The sequence below is a fragment of the Pseudopipra pipra genome, chromosome 2, assembly GCF_036250125.1.
Source record: "Pseudopipra pipra isolate bDixPip1 chromosome 2, bDixPip1.hap1, whole genome shotgun sequence".
Taxonomy (NCBI): Eukaryota; Metazoa; Chordata; class Aves; order Passeriformes; family Pipridae; genus Pseudopipra; species Pseudopipra pipra.
Window position 1 is genome coordinate 6,464,799 of NC_087550.1, and position 22,619 is coordinate 6,487,417.

Genomic DNA, 22,619 nt, shown 5'->3' on the forward strand with positions numbered 1-22,619 from the left:
TGAGAGGGTCTGGAGTTGGTTTGGGGTTTAGGTGGGGGTTTTTTGCCATTGTTGTGTGTTTTGATTTTACCATAGTACTTACTTATCAAAGTACAGCAGTGAGAAGGAACCAGTAATAAAAGTGAGAGACATAAGTGGGTGACAGGGATTTCTGCTTGCTCCTTTTCCTTCCCTCCCCTTCAGCCTCATTTGCCTTGTGCATTGAATTTCACAGAACATGCCTCTGCATTACACTGACTCCCTACCTAAAAGTCAAGTTTGACTTTCAATCACCAACCTTGCCAAGGTAAGAAGAAAACTACTTATCTTTGTATGGTGACTTAGTTTAACAAGATTACAACTCAGAAATTAAGAAACTTCAGGTGGAAGGGTGGAAAAGGAAAAAAACAGCTTTTTATTAACAAAATCTGAATAAACAACAAATGGTGCAATCAAAAACTTTCAGAAGAAACAAAACAAAGTCCCAATTCCCCAGGTGGGGGGAGGAAACCCGTGGCAACCCGGGGGGGAGGGGGGCTGTGAGGCAGGACTGTCCTGGTAGTTCAAAAGCTGCTCGCAGCCACATGTGCTCGCGGCCAGCAATGAAAAAATGCTTTTTCCCACAGGCAATCCCTAAAGCAGAATACCTCGCTCTGAGATGGGTTGGTCTCTCTCTCTCTCAGTCATCCTCCGCAAGATGTCCCGTGGGGAAAAAAAAGAACTTCCTCTCAGGAAAAGAAAAGGCGGCCGAAAACCGGGCTCCTGCTCTGTCCAGTCCGTGGTCCAAACCCGTAAACCCCCGAACACAGGACTCCCCAGCTTCCCCGAGACAGCTCCTGCTCTTCCTGCTCCCGCGCTGCGGCCCCGCTCCCCCCCATCCCCCCAAGAAACAGATTGGGGTGGGGACGGGGGATGGGGGACGGTGACGGGACCCTAGGGGGGGACGGGAGAGGGGGGGGGGGAAATTCCATCATCTCTTTTCAAACCTATGACATATGGTGACTCAGGTCATCTCTTCCTTTGCACTAGTGGGAAATGACAGCTCCATTTCTGGACCCTGTTTTGTCTTCTTGCCCTAAAACAGAAACTCCCACCACTGAAGTTAGAAAAAGACAATTTTCTTTTCCAGGTCATCCTTCTTGACAGTGCTGATTTTAAGACCTATAAAATATCTTCGAGAAAATCCTCACTTTGAAATGCGGTTTATTGTCAATAACATGGCTGCAAGTCAACAATATAAAACAAGCAACATGACCCCGCAGAAATAGCAGATCTCTCCCAAAGAAGATTTCTGTTACAGACAAGAAATAGAAATGGGAAATATTTCTTACTCTTCATCAATTCCAGACTTGCTACTTATCTTTACCCAAAGTACAAAGTTGTAGGGTTATAGAATATAAAATCCACTACAACACAATCAGTGTGCAAAACCAGGGCTGCCTCAGCAGGCAAATATACCTGAAATAGTTTGAATTCCTCCATATCAGGCTTTACATCTCAAAATTTGGTTGGGCAGGAGCTGTAAGGACCATGTTGGCCTAAGCTTTTGCTTGCTTCAAAATTCTTATTCCAAATTCTACTTTCCGAATTATTCCAAATAATACTCTGGCTTCTTGCCTCCATTCTCTGCATGCAGCTGCACATGCCTTTGCTCCTCAGGCTAGCTGTTCTAGCACAGCCTGGGAAATTACTGTCTTCATGTAAATCTTCCTAAAGCCTTGGTTTCTCTGGAGCTCATGCCTGAGCATCAGCAACAGGAATCTCATATGAAAACCACGAAATGTAAAATGTTCTTCTGCCTTAAGCATATTTCCCCATCTCTTGTGCACTTTCTGCACATCTCAGCTATTCAGTGCAAGGTGGGGATTGTCCATTCTGTTTTGTCTCAAAGTGTGCTCAGCTTTTTAGTGCTTAATCAAACCTAATTATTTGGACAAGTGAGAATTAAGTGTACAGCCATGGGTCAGTACAGTACCCTTGTACTCTAACTGAAAGGTTTTCATTTCAGCACATTTCTATATAATTACAAACTCTATCTGTCTAGAGCTTGCTTATCTGGCTGAGGTTTGACCAGATATCTAATAATTGGATCAGAAAGGTCAATCACCTTTCCTGAGATCACTCCCTACAAAGACAAAGCAAGAGTCATTCAGCCCACCTTCCGGCTACCCAAGAAAGTAGAGAATTATTTTTTTTTAATTGTACTTCAAAACTGACTGCTGTGGATCACTTGTAGGGAAATCATAAATATCAGTTGTTTTGCCTTGTCAGGGAAAACACAGTAAACTGCTTGGGTAGCTCTCCTGAGATGAGCACTTCTGAGATGAATAGGCTCACAATTTTATCACCAGGTTCGGAGTTTGAATGTGGCATAAGAAATGAACAATCCAAAGCTTCTGCCTAAAAACCATAAGATCATTGACTGATATGGTCTTCACTCATTCCAGAAGTGAAAATTCCCTAATCTTCGTCTTCCCTCTAAGGAGGGGTGTATAAATGAAGATCAGCCATCAAAAAGAGTCAGATACAAATCAGCAACCAAAAGTTTTGTTATAGGTAAATAAACCAAATCAAAATTTAGCAGCAAAATTTATTGTGAGATTTATATAAAGTGCAGATAAGCAAATCAGCATGCTGGGTGGCCTGGAGAGACCCCTGCTCCCCACCGGCCCACAAGCCCAATAAAAACAAACAGCAACTTTTATACTTTTCCAACTCCCCCTCCCATAGTCACTTGTTAGCTCTTGATTGGGCTTGGGTTTGCGGGCTTCCTCCTGGTTGGTTCTGTTGTAGGCCCATTTTGGTTGTCAGGGACTTTCAATCAGTACTTTCCATTCAATAGCTTTAATTAGCCCAATGTCCTTGGAGCTGAATATGGGAAGGTGTCCAGATGGTCCAGATGTTCTCCTTGGCTCTTCTCTATCATGTCCATCCTTGACCCTCTGATCCTCGTTCTCTTCTTCTTTTCTAATGAGTAACTTAGACAATATTTTTAGAAAAGCAGGATATGGTATACGTGCTCAGTAAAGCAAGATACTCTATATTTGCCAACTAGGTAAGGAATTGCCAGTTACAGGACAGTCAACTTATAATAATAATACAGCAGTTAACTATTCCGCAGCTTACAACTCTCTAGTCCCAACCAAACATTAGCTATAATATACAGAAAATACAATATATATATTTTGATGAGCAAATTATTTTATCATTGCTCACTTATTACAGTTTGGATATTTATATGAAAAAGCAGAGGTCCTGAATCAGCAATGCCAATGCTATTTTATCATCATAAGCACTGTTCAAAATTTTGACATGTATAGAGCAGCTAGAAAGAAAATGCACTTTTTTTGTTAAAAAATCCCTCATCCTAGTCACTGTCAGGGTTTTTTTCTAATTATTCAACAGATTAAATCAGAAGTTAGATGACCAGAATGGTTTTCTTTTCCCTACATTTTTTTTCATGAAAAACTTCAGTTATTTTTTTCCTAACAGAAAATAAGTAAAAAAAAAAAAAAAAAAAAAAAAGCTAAGATTACAGAGACTCATAAAAAAATAAATCACTTTTGTTTTATCAACTCCAACTGCCAGTGAAGATATGTTGAATTTAATTTGAAGCCTGGTCAGACTGCAGGTGTGTTAGCCTACAAAATTGGCTACTTGGCTAAATTTTGTAGCAGGTATTTCACAAGTGACTTGTAAAGTATAATAAACCAGGAGAACAGGCTAAAAAATTCCCGGATTTCTTATCCTTTGCTATAACTATTTACTATTCTCTGTTTTCAAAAAGATCATTCCTGTCATTCAGTCATGATGTTTCCTTGTCCCTTGAGAACATTTCTCAAATAAACACTGTCTTTTACAACATATTACGTTCTCATAAAGAGATCAATAAACCATAATTATACCTGTAATATCTTTACCCAGATTGTTTAACACCCGAAACTGCACTATACTAAGCTGTGTGAGAAAAGAGTGATGAGACCAAATGCCTGGTTTTTTTTTTTTAATTGTTATTATTATTATTTTTTAATTTAGTTTGTCACAGAAAGTCCCATGATTGATTGGAAATTAATAATCATGACATCAAGTTGACTGTAATACACTCATTTTCCAGAGATGTCATGTTTATTGCCCTGAGTCAGCTGCATCAAATTGAAAGTCCAAAAAAATTATGTGCAAAAGTTCCTGTGGGTGCAATTCGTCACCCACCCTTTTCCAAGCCACTGACATGCAATTAAAATAGCATCATATAAATAGATGGGGAAAGTTTGAGAGTGCTTTAATTCCTCAGAGAAGAACAACTTGGACAATACAGTAAATTGCTTTTTATTACCCTTCTGGTTTGTACCATCATCTTTGTGTAGGAGACTATACTGAAAAAAAAAACACAAATTCATGAAGTTTGGTGACAGAAACCATCTCACTTTGTTTTCTGACATCTGAAGAAAAAATAAATAGATTTTTCAGAAACTCCAATTTATGTTGTTCTATTAAATGCAATAAATAAACCCATTTCTTTTGATGCCAAAATGTAGATTCAGAATGTCAGGTTTGATTTTTAGTTCACCTTTACTTTGCTTGAGTAATCATAACAGAGAAACTTAAACTAAGCTCCATGCAAAGTTCCAGACTTCCCAAAGAAGGCTGAAACAAAAAAGATTTTTCAAAATGTATAACATTTTGAAATTATAACATAATAATATGAAGATAAAGGCTAGTCTTCAAATTCTAAAATAACTACTTTCTAACTTCCTGCATTGCAAAGTAAAGAAAGAGTGCAAGAGATGCTGCGATCTGTCTCAGACTGGCAGTAACTTAGAAGAGAATTTGGACTTGTAAGAAAAAACTTCGCGGAAAATTTCCAGGTTATTCTAAATTCACCCTGGGATTCTTTCAACTTTTAGAAAGTTGTCTGTAACTAACCTTGCTGGAAAAATTACCATTTTCTTGTCACTGCCACTTTCTTATAACTCCCAAATTTAAGTTCATGAAGTGCAGAAACTTGTCTCATACAATACAAATTTAGCATTTGCCACACAGGCTAACTTTTCTGACATCTGCCTTAATCAGTCGGGGCATTAGACCTCTGTACACTCACAGAATCACAGAATCAACCAGGTTGGAAAAGACCTCTGAGATCAGCTAGTCCAACCTTTGTCCCAACACCACCTTGTCACCCACACCATGGCCCTAAGTGCCACATCCAGTCTCTTCTTAAACACCTCCAGGGGCCACCTCTTTAGGCAGCCCATTCCAATGTCTGATCACTCTCTCTGTAAAGAACTTCTTCCTAATGTCCAACCTAAACCTCCCCTTGTGCAGCTTAAGACCACGCCCTCTTGTCCTACTGCTGTTTGCCTGGGAGAAGAGCCTGACACCCCACCTGGCTCCCCCCTCCTGTCAGGGAGTTGTAGAGAGTGAGGAGGTCTCCCCTGAGCCTCCTCCTCTCCAGGCTAAACAACCCCAGCTCCCTCAGCCTCTCCTCACACCACTTGTGCTCCAGACCCTTCACCAGCCTCCTTGCCCTTCTCTGTACCTGCTCCAGCACCTCCATGTCCTTCCTGAACTGAGGAGCCCAGAGCTGGACACAGCACTCAAGGGGTGGCCTCACCAGTGCCGAGTACGACAGTCATTTCCCTGGTCCTGCTGCCACACTATTCCTGGTACAGGCCAGGGTCCATTGGCCTTCTTGGCCACCTGGGCACACTCTGGCTCATGTTCAGCTTCCTGTCAATCCAAACTCCCAGGTCCCTTCCTTCCTGGCTGCTCTCCAGCCACTCTGTCCCCAGCCTGTAGTGCTGTAGGGGGTTGTTGTGACCAAAGTGCAGGACCCGGTACCTGGCCTTGTTAAATGTCTTACTGTTGGAATCAGCCCAACTCTCCAGCCTGTCCAGGTCCCTCTGAAGAGCCCTCCTATGCTCCAGCATATTGACACTCCCCCCCCCAACTTGGTATCATCTGCAAATTTGCTAACAGTGGACTCAGTCCCACTCATTCTGGGTCAGGCAGTTGCCTCTTTTTCAAGGATGATTTTTGCAAGATCATCTCAGGGGAAAAAAATTATTCTACATACAGTATTCAGCACAACGCTTTCCCTTCTGATGGTGGTTGTTTTGCTTGTAAATACAACAGAAAAATTTTAATATCTTTTTTGGATAAAATTTGCAGCATGGGTATTGTGCATGCCTTTTTTTAAGTCAAAGCAGATTCTGCTGTTTTCTGCATCCAAGTTATATTATGCAGTTCCCAGGAAAGAGAAAGGCCCTGTAAGGTTATTAAATAAGTCTTTATAACACATGAATTGCAGCTTCTGATATAAACCTCCCAACCGTTCATGCTAAAGGCAAATGCTAAAACTTAATGGCTGCTTTCAAAGACTTTATTTAAAACATATATATAAATTACAACTCCTAAAGTATGTTGGCAACGATATAGCAAATAATTGAGCTAAACCCATGCATTATTTATGAGATAAAGCCTTACATCACTGCAGCAAACTCAAAGAAAATACAGTGTTTAGTTGCCAAAAATTAGAGTATAGGTCTCACTGATTGCTAGGGTCTGTAAGGAGGGAAAAACAACTTTTTTAGCAAGAGCATCAGGCAGGCACAAGTGAGCAAAACCGCACTGCATTTTTTTCTCCTGTCAATCTGGCTGTAAACTTTCAGAGGAGAGACATTCCTGTAACTTAAAAAATCTTTCCGAGTCTTCAGCAGGGAGGCCTATTTTTTAATTTCCCAGAGCTCAAGGCAGACATTTCACCCACAGGAGATTGATGTTTAGGGCCAGATTTGGGGTAGAGGGGGAACAAAGCACCCACACTGTGGCACCTTCCAGTTACAAAGATAGAAAGAGGCCAGGGGAAGGGTATAAAACTCATAAAACTGAGTGAAATACTGTGGTTTAGTTGAAAATCCGCTCCTTTAATAGTCCATTTTTATTATCATTAAGCTGCTACTTAAACATTATGTGCCAACTTCCCTGATAGCAGGAATGTTTCTGTTCAGCAAACAGTGTTTCCAAGGGAAAGGCACAACCTTCTTAATTTACTTCTTTATTTAGATTTCTGGATAATTCCTATCAGAAAGCCTTTAAAAGCAAAATACTTGGCTAAACATATCATGTATAGGTCATGAAAACCCTGTAGATATTTTTAATATTTATGCATAATTCATTCTGTTTTTTCCTGCATGGGCCAACATTGAATAGGTGTTCAAGAGATGTGAGCTGAGTGGAAATTTATACATATATTTTTTTTCAATTTTTTTGGTCAAACCAAACCCCACAAAAACAATGTAGATCACCCCATTAAAAAAAAAATCCCAAATCAATTTTGGACTTCTTCCATTTTACCATTGAAAGAAAACAATATTACAAAGACTATCCTGTATTTACAATTATACTGGAGAAAAAGTAGAACCTGAAGAATACTATAAAAATATATGTTTGATTTATAAGCATTTGGAGACAACTGAAAATGGTCATTTTGGGAAATGCCCAACATAGCAGCTACAAGGAATAAATTAAAACGTGGTTATTATGGAATAAGCAGGAACAATAAAAGCACACAAACAAAATCAATATCGGCATGTTTAAAGAGTGGAACTCTACTTTTTTTTTTCTTCCCTGAAGTAAAGTTTCTGGTTGCAAGACCACAATATTTTTAATATAGCCTACAAAAAAAGCAGGCTGCAGTCTTGATGGATTACAAGAGCAGCACTAGTGTGTAAAACCAAGTCCACTATCCCAATATCCTGCATTTGACAGTAGCCAAAAGTGGATACTAAAAGACTTAAGGAAAGGGCAAAATACATATCAATATTTCTTTAAAATACTTCTCCACCAATTTGTGGTTAGGCATTTTTCATTGATATTAGAGGATTTTTTTTGTTATGAATTTGTCTAGTCTCTCCTTAAATTCATGTGAAACTTTAGCACTGAAAACATCACGAGGCAAAGAGTTTCACAGATTTAATAGCCACAGTTAGTGATTATTTTTCATTCTGAACCTGGTGCTTTTTAGCTGCTTCAGATGAATTAGATTATCTGCATGAGAAGATAACAGGCAAGATCCAATGGTTGCTCACTGCTTGAATTAATAGAGATCAAATCTTATATTAAAAAACAAAACAAAACCCTGATCCTCTACACTAAGCCTTATTTTGTCCATGCTTTCAAAGGGGGCAAGGGGAAGAGAATATTAACACTTTCTCAAAAATATTTTAAAACTGTGAGAGACAAGAAATAAAACTGTAGCTGAAAAACTTCTCAGCTCTGGCTGTCAGAACTTAAAGTCTATGAAGAATTACACATCAAAGTCATACTTATTTACATCTGAAAATGCAATGGAAGTCCATATGTTGTAAATACAAGAAATGTGCCTCACATTCATATTTACCAGCTGAGCCAGTACAACCATTGTTGTTAACAATAATTTCACTATTTTCACTAAGTCATCCTAATAAATCTCAAACATGGGTTTCTGTTTACTCATAACAGCATTTGAGCAACTATGCTTTTCTGACCAGGAGTAGAAGAAGCCATGAAATTAATCACAAAGCCATGAGAGTCCCTTCCTCTCCAGGCATTAATGGAAGAAATAGCTCTTTTGGCCCCTGTGATAAATTTGTATCTGCTGGCACAAATCTGTGAAAGCTAATTTCAAAGACCGATGATTCAGTATTTTTTAGAAGTACTTGAGCAGTCATCTGATCAAGGAACAAACAAAACTTCTCACATGACTTGCTCAACCCATCACAGCTAATCAACAAACCTCAAAGCAGCAACTATCAATCATAAAATCTTGTCAATAATCACTTTGAGAGGCCCAAATGCATAATTAAACTATGCACCTGAAAAAATTCTGTCTGAAAAGTACTATTCTGTATTCAGATATAGACTTGTCATGATTTGATGCAACTTATTGGTGTAGTTCTCTCACCATATAAAGTGGGTGGTGGAGAGAGAAAGTGTGAATGTTTCATTGCAAAAGGCATTACATTTGTGAGGAGTAAAATTTTTGTTGGCAAAATTCATCAAGAAAAATGTTCAAAATACTTGCTCTTTGAAATCAGAACTTTTAAAACAAGCAGACTATATTTTAGAAAGTTTTTGAATGTTTTCAAATTAGAATTCTTTATTAAAACATTGTCAGTAGGAGCCAAGGTCTACTTCCAGAAGAATAGGACAGGACCTTTATTGCAACAAAATACATAACATACATGTTATACCACCATTGGTGATTCTACATAAACATACATCACGACTGGCTGCCTCATAGCACACTCATGATGATTCAGCATCTGCAAAGTCCTAGTGACTTGGCTCCTGCAGGATCATGATGATATTGCAAAAGTTCAGGAAGTCCGGCCTTGCAGTTCCAGCTTCCTTCTTCTCACTTCCTTCCCCAGCTGTCTGAGGGATATAGAGGTATCTGTGTTATATCCATTTTACAGAGAAGTCCGGGACCAGCTGGATTCCTCCATAGTTGGCCTAATTAAAGTTTGATTTCTAAGATCAGGATCCCTGTCTCAAACCCTGCAATGCACATCCCTTGTTTTCAACACTTCATTTCTCAATAACCATGGCAGTTTGTTGACAGTGAAGAATGTTTGGAGACATGATTGTTGGTATCCACAGAAAGCTGAAGTAAAACAAGCTGAGAAAAACAAGCAAACAAAACAAACCCCAAAATAATAAACAAACAAACCCCAAAATAACAAACAAAAGGAGGAAAAACCTGCACTGGAATAACCAACCACTTCTGAGGGTGACTGGAATTTTCAAGTGGTATATCCATGTATGATAGAGTAAAATATATTTGTCACTAATGATTAATTCATACCACAAATTGAAGTCACAGATACAAGTGGTGAGGCACTTAAAGAGCTGCCAGTCCTTATAAATAGTATCAAATACAAGCAACAAAACTAGAGAAAAATATTGTACCTCTTAAGACCCCACAGTTAGTCCCACAGAGCCTCACAGTGAGCTCTCTGGTTATCAGGATTGAATTTCAAACTCAGTTTATCCCAAAGCACAAGATCTGATTTTATCTCACCTAACAAGAAGCATTATCAGTGATCATAATTTTATCAGCCCTTGAAAAATTGAGTAACTTTTCTCCGTGTGACCTCTTGCAGGATTGAATGCTGCAGGCTAAAACATGCTTTCAGGAGATGATGACTTTGATTTTTGGAACTTAATTTGAGCTAATGTCAATGTCTAAGATCAACATGGCATGTTGATCATAGCAAGCGCCTTATCTTAAATATATTTCTTTCTATCTCAGTTTATTAATTGAGAAACAGCACACACTGATGAAATAAAGAAGACTCAGTAAACTGTTTTTATTCTATGGTCAAGCTGATTCAAACTTTTGATTTGATAGTAAAGTTGCTCCTTTGAGGTCACAGAACTTGTGCTTGCTTGAACTTGCAGGCTTGGAGACTTCTCAGGGCACAGGCAATTTCTGCTGCCATATGGGAATACATTTGCACTTTTATAAGGACATACTGAAATCATCTTCTAAGTATGAACAGATCTTTACAAAGCCATTCATCCTTTTGCTTCGTACCTTAACAGTTAAAGGCTGTATTTTTACATCATCTCTGAACTTGGGCTACTCAGGTTAACAGATGCTTTAAAGACTGACAGACATGGTTTTGCACATCCTTTCTGAAAAAGCTATTTTTTATTTTGTTCAGAGCACTGTTCAGCCAGGGGACTGACTTCTAGAGCATTGGCATCTTCCAAGTTTCTTACCCTACAGATGAACTGAAATGTAAAGCTGTTCAAAGGCTGTGTATATATTTGCAATCAGTACCTCTTACGCTTCACCATTTTCATCTGAATAACTTCTGGGCAAATAAGCCAACCTTCTTGTACTCCAGCTCTGTTGTTAAGGACATCATTATTTGACCACCTTTATTATCCTTACAAAAGACAGAATAAACTTACAGAAGCACAAGGTTATTTATCTCAAGTTTATTGAAGTCCTGGTAATTAGAGAGCTACTGCTGACTGACAATCATGCCTTCTACCTCATGGCTGTAGTTACTGCTCCAACTGATAGTTTCACCTCTCTAGTTTTGGTTCTTACCCAGGGAAATCTGTGCTTGTGTAGCTCTTAACACCAAGTAAAAAAAGAAGTTGTGCACAGGAGTGCAACTCTCCCACATGGCAGACACACAGGAGTTCTGCTTTTGAATAGCCAACTGTTGGCAAAAATCCTAAATAAAAGTTTTCTTCCTTGTCATGGAGCAAAACAAGAAATGGAGTCTATCTTAGGGTTCAAAGATAAGCCAGATACTTTTTCCCAAAGTGTTCTCACAGAGAGGCAACGTGGTAACTGTGCCTCACATTTCCTCCAGCTGTAAAAGAGCTTTATTATTGTCACAAGAGCATGGTACATACAAAAAGAAATTAGTATCAAGAAAAAAAATAATTAAAAGAAAATAAAATTAGTTAATGAGTAAGTACTAGGTAAGGTACATCACCTATCAGAAGTTATAGTCCATTTGCTGATAGATTAAGAACAGGGGAAGGTTAATACACTGAAAAGCATAAAAAGTATGGCCATAGACCTCAATGCTTAAAGGTGGTGGAGGAAAAGCACAGAGATTAAAGACTTTCACTCTGGGAAATTTATGTTGACAGACAACTGTTTCAGGCTTGTAAATCACTGACAGACAGAACAATTCCCATCATTTAAATAGCCCAGCTATGCATTTCATCCAGTGTGGGGTTACTGAGAAGCAGTGACCTGGATCCTTCATCTAGGAAGTTGCCTACTAAGAACGAGTCTAACAGCTAACTAGAACTTCAGCTTAGCAGCTCTCAGTTGTGACAAGACACAGAATATTATCATGACAAATAGTCCTGTGAATATTTTTATTGGAAACAGATGAGTCTGCTCACCACCTGGAAACACATGTTTTTAGTCATTGTATAAATAAATTTATAGGTAAGGAAGAATTGATGGATTCATACTATGGTGGGGGAAAATAGACTTAATTTCATCCTCTTTTGGGCTTAAATCAGTCTGCTTTTCCTAACGATTTCTCTGTGCTTGCAGGATGTGACAGGATCACACCACCATCAGGGCAGGGTAGGCTTGATATGCTGGGAGCAGAGATGGCACCAGACCCTTGATTTTCAGTCTGGAAATAAGAGTTCCCAGCAATTTGTCTAAGGTTCCTTTGGAGGGACAGCAACAAATATGAGCCACAGTATCTCTCTGATATAGGGAAGGTCACTCATGTGTGTCATTCTCACCTTCTGCATATAAATCCATCTTCACAGCTGCTTTAATTCCAAGGAAGAATTAAAGGAAAAAAACCCACACAAACAACAAACAAAAAGCCAACATAAGCTTAAAGACTACTTTAATAATTCTCAGATCTGAAAAACAGTCTGAAAGGTTTGCAGAACCTTAAACTCCATGAAATTTAAACCATTGCAGAAATGAATTAGCTTAATTTATGATTCACTCTGTAGCCAGCATCCTAATTAAACAGCAGCTTCCTGGAATCCCAGTGAAGAACAGAGCAAAGCTGGTGACACTGGGTCACCAGCCCACACTTAAATATGTGCCTTCACAGTTTTTTTAGACATGCTGATTCTTAAGTCAAATTGAGAGTGAGGTAAAATGGATATAGATAGGAAAAAAATATATTTTTTATCACGTTCATTGCCTGTAAGACTTTTGACAGACACCAAAATTGTATCTAAAGAATTGAAACATTTTTAAAGGAAGAAGAAAAATACACTATCCCCAGGCCTTTGTTTTCGCCTCTTTGACTTTGGAGGGCTGATCACAAGGCAAATAGGTTAAATAACTGCATCTTCTTAAATTAAAATTCCTCTTTAGTAATTCCAATAGATGCTTCTTAACAAAAGGATTATTTTGAACTGAAGAGGCAACTGTGTAATTGTAAACCAGTATTATTTATTTTAATGGAAGAACCAATGAAACATTCTGAAAGATTCTGAAGTGGAATTTTACACAAAGTTAACCTATCTGGATTGATCTTTGTTTTGAAAAACTGTTTTTGTGTTTCAGAGAAAGAATTTGATTTAGACTAGTGAACTAAATTGGTGTCATCAGTTCAATTCTAAAATTATAGGCAGATAATTCTATTCATAATACTATAGAAAACCTGAAGCAGACATTATTTTGCCCTACCAACTTTCTTCATCAGGTTTATATTTTTTTCAGAGAACAAAGCAAATCTAGAGTTACTAAATTTTAATCACACAACATCACTAATATCATGTACTGGATACCTTGCTTAGAGAACTCCACCAGGGGCAGATAACTGCTATGTCTTAACACACAGACCCACCATATTTTTGACAGATATTCAGACAATTTTTCAGTCTAGACCTACAAAGGCTTGGTACTATCCAGTTTGACTGGTTTCTTTTCAGGAGAACTACCAACAACTCAAAATTCCCTTGAAAATAGAGTACCATTCCTAAAAACCCTACTCCATACCACATTTTAAAAACTACATATCCCCCAGTACTTGAATAATTGTTATCAGAAGAATTCTTGAAGTTTTAATAACATCAGTTACATCAAATAACTTTCCCTGGTAAGTATTTCTGATTTTTCTTGGTAACACCTCAAACAGGCCAAGGAGAAAACTTTACATACTTTGTATATTTATTTTGCAAATAATGTTTTCACTCATTATTTACAACCTGCAGGAGGACATTTGACATTGGCCTTTCTGTTTATCTAGAAACATTTTCACATCTATTTGAACACAGTTAAAATATTTTTGAGCTTTGTAATGTGTGAAGGAGATACATTACTGATAAGATAACCCAGGAGCACTACAATTCATATTTGTTTTATGAATACAACACCAGTTTAAATGGAAAATTCTTCTCTTGTCCCCTTTCTTCATTTTTATGGAGTTGGAGAATTGAAAAGGTTCCAAAGCAATGGTATTTATGACTGCAAAAGAAAACATGGGTTGCTGTAAGAGAAACCACTGTTTCAATTTTGACACTGGACTTGAAAAAGAATGGTTTGAGTTGAAATATGTCTATTTTATACTCTGCTTGCTGAATGAATGCCTCATCATTTTCTTTGCTAGACCTGTTAAAAGTAAATTCTTCCTCAGAGTAGATTCAAAATAAAAGATCATGCTCAGCTGCATTTGAAATAAAAGATATCACGTATAAGACTGGAGAAAAAAAAGGGGGGGAAATTCATATGTAGCATTTTTAGTGGATAAAACCCCTAGATTCCTAAAAAAAAAAAAAAAAGGCAACTGCCATGTGTAACCTGTTAGTAGCCTTTTACACAATTATCAGTGATAAAAATAGCAGGAACGAAATACAGAAAATTTCAAAGAAACTCCTGGAAAACTTCTGAGGAGCAGCAACAGTGCAGCTTTCACAGAATAAACTATACAACAACCACTATACAAAACTAACAGCTACTCTGTTGCCCATGGTTTTATCTTGGACCTCAGAAACAGGATTTCTACTGAGGCTGAGTTTTGTTACCCTTATATCTTGAGGTATATAAGAGAAAAAACAGCTGCTTTTCCCAAGCTCTCTTTGCCTTTTGGAGTGTATGGAGCCAAAAGAGGTTATTCTTGAAATAATTAAAGCTTTGACAAATGCCTCATCCAGAATGGTTTAAGCATCAACTCAACAGCATTTATTTGCTCACAGAAATTGGACAAAGAATGTAAAATTTCTTAATATATAAATTGGTGTGTATAAAGTAGCAATTGAACAAAGTGCCAGAAGAAAGTTTAAAAAGTGACGAGTATAAAGAAAAATAAAACTAAAATCCAACCAAATGAGCTGTTAAAGCTAAAATAGAATAGAATAGTATAGAATACACTTATATGTATAGAATACATATATGTATTCTATATGTATAGAATACACTTATATTGTATACACTATATGTATAGAATACACTTATATGTGGTTCCCCCACTCCATAATTCCTCATGAACTGAACACATAGAATTATTTCAATTGTTTTTAAGCAATTTTCTCAGGGCAGGGGTGTGGGTGAGCTCACAGATTTGAGACCATCTGCAGAGCCTCTATTTAGGTCATCATAGCTAGGCTTCGTGAACGAAGATTTGGGAAAGGCTCTATCCATATTTGTTACAAGCACACTGGTGGCTAATAAGGCTAATACGAGGTAGACATTTAGGTCATAGAGACAGTGTAAGCAACTTCATGGAGAACAAGCCTTGGATCATTATTATAGACAAAAGGCAGGTTTTATCTCAAAAAATGTCAGTCTAGAATCTCAGAATTCAGAGTTATGTAGGTCAAATGAAAAACCCAAACACTAAGGACATATTTTGCACTTAAGATACAGATGTAGAATTTTTGCTGGCTCCAAGTGTCCCTGTTTATGCACAGGCATAGGACACAGTCCTGAGAAATTCCACTCTGACTGAAAGGTTCTGAACCTTCTCCAAGAAGGAAATATTGAGCAGCAAACATCTTTCATCTTGCAATGCCCATGTATTTTAAAGGGAATTTATGCAGTTCTCATAAGGTTAGCAAGGAATACATTTACACCCAGCAGCAAATCTGAATTAATACCTATAAACACACACACAATCTAATCCTTTAAACTATCATCTCTCATTTTTTTTATTAGTACTTCAAAGTATTCTTTGCAAGCAGCATTCCCTAATAGTAGCCCAAGAACATTTGGAATGAAATTACTTTTACTGGCTCTACAGCAAAAAACAAATGCATTTGTGTAAAACTACATTTGCAGCTGTTCCGAGGTGAATTAAAAAACAGTTCATAATGCAAGAGGTACTTTAATCTTAACACTCAGTTTAAGCATTAATTTGCTTTCATACTGCATATTTCACACCTCTGGGCATGGCACACTTCACTTAAGAAAAAAGAATAATAATCCACAGAAAAAGAACTACAGGAACTTACATGTGAGTGGTACTTTAGAACACAATTACCTGCAAGAGAGAAATTATCACTCATAAAACTCATGCTTAGTGGATCCGTCCCAGGAGGAGGAGTGATGGATAGGGATAGTTGCACTATTTCCCTTTATTATATTAACAAACACCAGCTGAGCTTCCCCTTGTACTTAATGGATAGAGTAAACACTGCAGTGTCAGCAGTCAAAGAGAGCAAACCAAGTAGTTTTAATGAAAAAAATACCAACTCTTAGATTCCTGGAAAAGTTAATACTCTTCTACGTGGAAGTATTATTGCAGGCTCATAGTTTGCTGACCCAGCAGTCCATTTCAAACTCACAAAGTATCTCGAAGAATAATATAAATAGAGAATCCACTAATTCCTTGTGCCCTGGGGCAGAGGAAGGGCTGCACAGGTAGAGGGTGTTGCATTACCCATCTCAATCTTGGTCAGGTTTACTATGTCAACAAAATTACTGAATACATCTATATAATATATTAGTGAGGTAATGGAGGATGCAGAAATTGAAAGGCACGTGTAAAATAATCCCAGAGTTCGTTACAGATCAAAGCAGCTTTACCTAGATTGTTTTATAATCATATGTCTATGCCATGTACTGATTCAACAGGAAAGATTCTTAAGCCTTTAATCCCTCAATAGCAACTAGCATTCTAGGTTTTCCATCCTAGGTTTTACATCTCCTAGGTGGGTTTGAATTTTTTATTTCTAAAGGAGCAAGATGTTTCTGGTTTCATTTCGCTTCACAGTACCTGCTGCAACTCTCCCTCATTTCTCCAGGAGAGGGTTTCCCCAGTTCACAACTGCAAATGAGCATAGAGAAGATGGGACAGGAGTAGAAAGATAGGCCTTCCCTACTATTATTCCCTTATTATGGATAAACATGACAAATGTCCAAAGTAAAAGTTCATAAAATATGACTGAACAGTTAATTTTACAAATCATGTATCAGAGATAGCTGGTGAATGGCTCTTATCATGTTACACACAAACTTGGATTAATTTACTGTTCACTCTGGAGATGGAAAAGCCAGTCAGCCTCCGGATTTGCCTCTCTAAATAGAAATACCTGGAGATGGAGGGGAAAGAGCAAGTAAGCATCATAAAGAGAAATATTTTTGGCAAAGACCAGACAGAGAGCAACTAGATTTTCTCTGACATGCTGAGTTTAATTACTTCCTCTACATAACTGACTTTCATTCTCCTATATGACCAAAAGACACTTTCTTGTTTATAAATTAGAATTTTTCCTCATATCTGCAAGACTAGACTGCGCTTTAAAGATTGCCATTGGAGATCATGTCAGATGGAACCACTGGCATTTAAAATTCAAGTAAAGGTTAAACTATCATGTAAACAATGGTGAAACCTAAGGTAGTTTCAGGAAATAGCAATGAAACCCTTTCCATAGCTGGGGTTAAAATAAAACAAGCAATTAAGAGCTGGAAAGGATATTCTGCAAAGGCTTCCAAAATGTAATGTATTATTCTGTGTGGGGTAAAGTCACAGCCCCACAAATGAAGTTTGAAGGATTTGGAGTGTTGCAGAGTGTTGGGCCATTTCCCATGAGAGCAGTGGAGCTATTAGATAGTTCCCATGGACACAGCCTTGAGCTGTGTGGCTAAGTGCAGGTGCTGCATTCCTGGATGTTGTTGTAAGAATATGTTTGTGTTGTGTATGAGAAAGTAGAGGTGGGAGAACTGAATAAAAAAGCTGCTTGCTGCGTTGAGCAGGCAGACATCCCTTTGTCTCACCATCCTCGTGTGTGTTGTGTGTCTTCTTCCCCCCTTGGACCGGGACCCCTTCGACAGATACCCAGCGACAATTCTGACGCATATTAAACAGAAGACCCTGAGCCACTGACTGGAGCCAAGGTTCAACTGTGAGACTTCGGAACAACATCTCCAATCTTTTGTGCTTGCCAAAGGTAATTACTGGCAGTTAATTCATTAGCCCTACCATACCCCAAAGGGCTAACGAATTACCAGAGTTTAAGAGCCTGTTACTTATTCTATATGTCTTTGATCCACAGAATTTATTTCAAAACAGCCACGTCTGAGTTGTTCATCAGCAACACAAACATTTGATTCCATTCACTGTGGTAAGAGATGAACATTGCATACACAATCTGAGTTTAAACTGTTCAGATTAAGAAAATTTGGGGATGTGAGGAACAAGATGTACAGCCGGTGATATTTCTTCTGCTAAAAGCTCCAACTGAAATACTTCTGAAGCTCTGCATGGAAACAACAATGCTGAAAATTCACAGCTACCTCTCACAACACCACATAATCTTTGAATCTGACAGTTTGTAAAGTGCATTGCTGGCAGGTACTACAGGATATGATAGATATCAGTTCCCTCCTTTCTTAAAGCTCAGTGACCTGCATCCTCCTTCTTTATGATACAATGGCAAAAGACAGCCACTGTGTCTTAATGCTTGCAGACCACATGGAAAAGTGATCCTTGGTAAGCCTAAACCATTGATGCAAATCTGCCCCAGAAATACAGGAAGCTCAGAAACCCTGTATGCTGAATACCAGGAATTCCAGACCTGTAAGAGGTGGTGAACATCAGAGAGAGAGATGGAGAGATTGTATTTTTTAATTTTTCCACTAACATGGGACCTGGGCACCAAAACAAGAAGCATTTTGTGAGATGAAGCTGCGTGATCAACATTGCACACAACAGACAGGATTATCACAAGGACTGAAACAGAATTATTTAAGGTCATGATGTCACCACAAACTTCAGCAAAACAGCAGTAACTTGTCAAATGGAAAAAGATTCAGCATTTCACAGCTCTTCCTGTAGTGTTTGATCTGCTGCAGTGATGACAAACAAATGACATCTTGTCAACTATCTCATGGTTATCTCAGAGATAGGAAAAGAAATTGCCTGTTGCACAATACACTGGGGAACCCCACCTGCAGCAGTGCCTGAAGTTCCAGCCACCCAACCTCTCATGCTCACAGAAGAAACCAGAAAGGTGCAAAGAAACAGAGTGGAAAGGAGATTTAATCTCTCTTTTACTCCCATAAGGGAGTTACTCCTATAACTTTACTCCCATAACGAAGGTTAAGGGAGCAGTTTGTATCTGCTGTGATGATAAAGGCACTAAAGCAAATATCACTGGACAAGCAAATAGAAAGGAAAAGAAGAAATAAATGTTTGACTTAATAGATAAGCTTGAGACATTTCTGACAATAGAATAAGCTACCAGAATTGCACTAGCACTTGAAGAAAACTTCTAGCTCCTAGAGAAATTATATTCTGGTAAAACTTTCTAATTGAAGCAGTAGGGGCAAAAATCTAAATTACTTTTAACATGAAAATTAATTCAATGGCAAAGGTCATTGTGTTGATGAGGAGAGCAAGGCATAGTGATAGGCAACCAAAGAAGTTTTGTGAATTTTATAAACTGTAGCACATTATTGCAAAAAAATCCCCCAAATCAAGCAACCATATATTAAGAAGTGCCAGTGCCGTGCCATGCCATGCTCTGACAGAAACAGGTTGTCAGAGTGCAGTAGGAGCAGAGGAACGTTGTTTTCTCTTGTTTAGAACAGAACTCAACTCAAGAGTTCTGCTCTGCTGTGATACTGCACAACAAAATGCAGATAAAGGAAATATTAGGTGCATAAAACCAGATGTGCTGCAGCATTCAGGTCTCCAAGAAACAGAATATTTTTCAGATGACTGTTCATAGAAAATTACTGAAAATCTAGGGTTTCTGTATGAGCAGAATGATGATGGCTTCAATTAAAGCAATCAGTTTCCACGGTTTAGGACCTTTATAAATGGGAGAATAAATTTCACTCCGTCCCTCCATGAGTGTCTCCAATAGTGACTCATGGAGGAACTGTCCTCCACATAACTCCGTGTATTAAATACAGGGGTTTTCCTTTTTCCCCAGTAATGAATATCTAGGGTGGTTTTCCTTTATTCTTTAGGTTCTTAGACAACGTCCTGCTCACAGAGTCTTTCCAGCAGACAAGGAAGGAAAGGTTAGTCACCATTGCACTGTGCTGCATCTTACTCATTCTCTTGATGCTCTTATTTAAATGCTAAAGAAGTTTAAGAGATCTTCTCTTTGACATTCCAAGGCTTACCACCACCCTGTCATATGGCCTGACAGCACTGTGCATGAGCTATTACTCCAAAGTCATTTTCAATTTTCTCCCACTCTAGTTCAATCCCGTTAATTCGTATTCATGAATTTATTTTGAAGCTAAATGTGTATTGCATTCCACTTGTAGACACACAATTTCATTTGTTTTCTTTAAGACCCCTTAAACAGCAGACCTAAATTAGTTTTGAATTTTACCTGCTGTTCAGCAGTGACCTCAATTTTTTATTTGGTGGCATCAGCAAATTCAATTAGTTTATTTCCCACATCTAGGTTGCTGATGTTCACTGGAAACTGGAAAGGTCAGAGCACTGACCTGCATGAAACTCTCAGTGCCAGCCAAATATGACTTCTCCATTTTCTCTTGTATAATTGGGTTTTAGCCATTTTTATCAGCTATCTCCAATGTTTGAACTTTGCATTGAAAAGCAACTTGACAACTAAAGCTGTTTCTTTTTTTTGAGCTGGCACCATGACTGGCACATCAGAGATTTTCTTTTGTTACCTTTTTGCATCACACCATTTTTCCATTCCCATCCACTCTCCACACCCCCAGTCAACTGAGTTTCTGCAGGTACAAAGCTTAAGAGCAGCCTCATGATTTCAACTTCTATTGAGTGCATTACCTTTTATCTAAAAACATGACTAAAGAAACACTAAGTTGTAAATTTATTTGGGCTTCAATCATAATAAAACGTTTGCTAAAGCATTAATTCCTAAATAATTTTTAATTTGGTTAATTCAGAGACAAGTCTTTCTCGTTCTGAAATTCCAGAGTAAAACAGAGGCATTACACAAACTACAGGGAAGATGGTTGGAGGTCCCAACATGCCATTAAGGAAGGTCTAGCTGAAGATGGATTTGAAAAAAAACATCCTAGCCACTAAGTTGTCCAACTTAAATTTTTCCTTTCTGAAAAATTTAGTAGGCATCTGTTACAACCCGCCCCAGAAAAAGGGAGAGGGGTAACCCATGTTTTTATCAATAATTCCCTTGGGGTGGATTAGAGTGAAACGACACTGGATAATCGGTGTCTGAAAACATATACTGGCAAGGTTTATTTTAACAATTCTGTATCAACAGGCATGCTAGCAGTTTGGGTACTGTCATACAACAGTGTGACACAGAGATAACCTTTGGGGGGGGAAGAAAATGCATAGGGGAGAGAAAGGCAGGATAAGAGCAAGGGAGAGTAAGGGAAAGAAAAGCTGAGAGTGGACAGATGTATATAGTCACCGCCCACGGGGTCCAGCGATGAAACTTAGTAGTTGCAACTTCCATGTCTGTCACTTGAAGTGGTGGCCTTGATCCGCCGGAGGTGAAGGAGGGAAGCCCCCACACTCCAACAAGTTATGAATTATTATATCCATGGTCAGTGCCACGGGCCATGCCTCAAGCCTCCGATCTCTCCTTGGGCCCTGCACAAGAGCTGCTGTGTCTGCCCTGGTTCCCGCCCTTTTCCCGACTGCCAGGGGTGGGGATGGGCTCCTATGGGCCATCAGAGGTCCTGCCCCTTCAATTGCTCATCAAAGGTCAAAAGCCTGCAAGCTCAGCTCTTGCCTTTTCAGGGCTTCACACCTTCAGCACTGGAGGGAGGGGCCGGATTGCTCATCAGAGGTATAATGCAAGTCAAAAGCCTGCAAAAGTCTCCTAGAATGCATAAATCATCAAACATTTCAGTCTCTGACAGCATCATCTCCTACAGGTTTGTGGAGCAAACAAAATAAACTTGGCTACAAGATATTCATTGATTAACCACCAGTTGATAGGTTATATACTCCAACATTCCTAGCTCACTCTTCATCCATTATTAAAAAAAAGCATTGCAAGTTGATGTTTTTTCTACTCTTTGTTTATCAATATAAAAAAAGAAGAAAAAAAAAAGATTAATAGATCTTTAAAAAAAAATAAAATTGACCATTCAGCCTTGGACAGTTTCTAGTAAATTGATCTTGCCAACAAAGTACCTGTAATAGTGTTTCCCACAGCTACATTTACCTAACTTTTAAGCAAGCTTAATAGGTGGAGAGAAACCAGAAATAGAATTTCTGAGGTTATTTAATTAAATTTTAATTTAAAAATAGGGGAATAGATGCCAGTAAGCAATACTTTGTACCAATGTAGTCATGGAAAAGACATTTTTGAAGCTATTATACAGAAGTCACATCCAGGGCATCCTAATTCCAATCAAAAAGTGAAACAAAAAAAAAATAGACTGACAAACAAACATTTAAAAAAAAAAAGGCAAAAAAAGAAAAAAAATAATAAAATCCACCTAATACTTAGCTGCCATGAATTGCATTTTCATCACTTTCTGTGTATCTCTAAATGACCATGTCAGTTGAAGAAGAGGAGAGAGGAATAAATTGGAAACTCATTAAATTTGACTACAAAGAGATTGATTTTTATTTAAACAGCCTGCAGGCTGCATGACTTTCTAAAACTGGGATTGTGGGGGGGGGGGGAAGTTTTCCCCCTGAAGTTATAAAATGGTAAACCCCCAGGGGGGGGTTTCCCTTGGGGTTGAGCCAATGAGCACTTCTGCAAAATAT

The 22,619-nt window shown here is 38.3% G+C and overlaps 2 long non-coding RNA genes across 2 annotated transcripts in view; both read right to left on the bottom strand.

The window, feature by feature from the left end:
* LOC135408655 (uncharacterized) overlaps positions 1–11,076 on the bottom strand; it is a 50,790-nt gene extending 39,714 nt beyond the window's left edge. Inside the window, exon 1 of the long non-coding RNA XR_010427764.1 lies at positions 11,060–11,076. This is a non-coding gene — a long non-coding RNA (uncharacterized LOC135408655). The remainder of the gene's footprint in view (positions 1–11,059) is intronic.
* The window catches only part of LOC135408651 (uncharacterized), a 123,306-nt gene that overhangs the window by 54,127 nt on the left and 46,560 nt on the right, over positions 1–22,619 (bottom strand). The gene's annotated exons all lie outside the window — the stretch shown is intronic.